This window comes from Galeopterus variegatus, unplaced genomic scaffold, assembly GCF_000696425.1.
Source record: "Galeopterus variegatus unplaced genomic scaffold, G_variegatus-3.0.2 Scaffold201, whole genome shotgun sequence".
NCBI classification, from domain to species: domain Eukaryota; kingdom Metazoa; phylum Chordata; class Mammalia; order Dermoptera; family Cynocephalidae; genus Galeopterus; species Galeopterus variegatus.
Window position 1 is genome coordinate 862,064 of NW_007726312.1, and position 2,119 is coordinate 864,182.

Below are 2,119 nucleotides of genomic sequence, written 5' to 3' on the forward strand. Positions count from 1 at the left end.
CGTCTCCCGGGCGGTGCCCGCACCCACCTCCGTGGGGTGTCAGGGCCGAGATGGCGGCGCCACGGCCTGTGTGACCGACTCGGGCGTCCAGGCTTCCCTCCCTGCACAGCCCCCCATCCTCCGTCTCCCAAGAGGTTCGCAGCCCGCAGATCGGCCATTACCGAACAACCCTCTCAGAGAGAGCGATTCAGTTGCATCTGCGGAGCGATGGCGGCCAGAGACAGCCGGGGTACTCCCAAGCAGTCCCCGAGGGACACGCAACAGCTCCACCGCTCCGTTGGGCTGGGGATTCAGTAACGCGTCCCGGCAAAGGGAAAACTCACAGCCCGAAAGAAGAGGGCCCGGGGCTGAGAGGGGTGATGTGTGTGGGGCTAGGGGGTGAGGGGAGAGAGTGGGTACGACCTCTAGAAGCTGACAGAGCTAGCGGCGAGGAGGGGCGCAGCCCTCCACCACTTAGGGTAGTTAAGCCCCTCGAGAGAACAGGCTGGGGCTGATCAGCCGCCTTTATTAGTTGACAGCGAGGCTTGGGGACCGGCCCCAAAGGCAAGAACCACCGGTCGTTATAGACGGCCACCGCACTTACCCCCAAGAGGGACCGAAGCAGCAGGAGTAGGGATTCTGTGCCCCACAACCTCCAACAGTGTTCGGTCGCTCCACAAAATGGCGCCCCCGCGGATGGCCGTCTCCTACCCACAGTGCCTCGCGCCTATTCCCGTTCACGCCTCTCACCTCCTGCAGAGGCGTCCAATACGCGAAGGTGCCTCGCTGCGCGAGGGCTGCCGGGAAGTCTGGTCGCCAGAGCAGCCTGTTCGCCTTGAGTTAATTTCTTGCGTATTTCTTTCTTCTAAACCACGACAGGGTTGCCAATCTGCTTTTGCAGACCCGGGTTAGTTTTTAGGGCTCCTCTCCATTAGGCATAGTAATTCTCTGCCTTTGCTTTGGAGAGTACAGTTTGCTTTCACTGACACGATATAAAACATGTCTAATCCAGCTTCACGAGATCGCTTTACTGGACGTTATATTATTGTGCTAGATGCTTTACAAACAATCTTCATAACCTATGAGGTGGTTATTAAATCTATTTTGCAGGTTAGGAAATTGAGGTTTATGGAGATGGAAAGAATTCTCGTAAGCAAACCTTCAGAGTATCATTCCGTTTGATACTCTAAAGCAACGGCTCAGGAAAGTCATTTTCCAGGATTAATTTAAATTACTACTTAAGACGTCTAACTGGCATCTCAAAATTAACAAAGCCAAACCCATCCTCGTCTCCTCCACAGCCATCCCCAGCTTGTAAATGGCCAACTCCCTGCTTCCAGTAATTAGAACAAAAACCTTGACGTCTCATTCTCACACACAATTTGTCAGCAAATCCTGTTGACTCTACCTTCAAAAGTATATCTAGAATCCGATCACTTCTAGCTGCTTCCACTGCTGTCCTAGTCAAAGCCATCACTGTCCTTGTTTTACAGAGACAGTAGGTCATACAGAGCTAATAATAGTAGTAGAACTGGGATAAGAACTAGTTTGGTTTCAGAGTCCATGCCCTCAACCACTAGAATGTAAACTCGGGAAGGGCAGGGACTTTTCTGTCTAGTTCAGTACTATCTCCCCCGTGCCTCTACTGGTACCTCACACACGGTGCACACTCAATGTCTGTCGAGTGAACAAATCAATCCACTACCAAAGCTAAAAGTGTAATATTTGTGGCAGAAACAAAGGATCCTTGGGAAATTAAAAAAGGGATATTTTGGACCCTGACTGGTCAGTAAGATGGTGCAATTCCTGTGCATTCAGTTAGCATAACTTGCTATCTGGCATTATTTATAGATATATTTTTAGTGAAACATATTCTCAGGTCATACATATAGACTGAAAAATTACACCACGGCAAGGCAGAGGAAGGTATCAGTAATGGAAAACTGCACCTATACTACTCTCTTCTCTTTGTGGATTCAAGAATAAGTGGAAGGAGTTGGCCAGTTAGCTCAGTTGTTTAGAGTATGGCCTTGTAACATCAACGTCAAAGGTCCAGTTCCCTCGGCTCCCCCGTACCAGCCAGGTGCCACCCCCCCAAAAAAGATTCAAATGGCACATCAAAAAAAAAAAAAAAAAATCA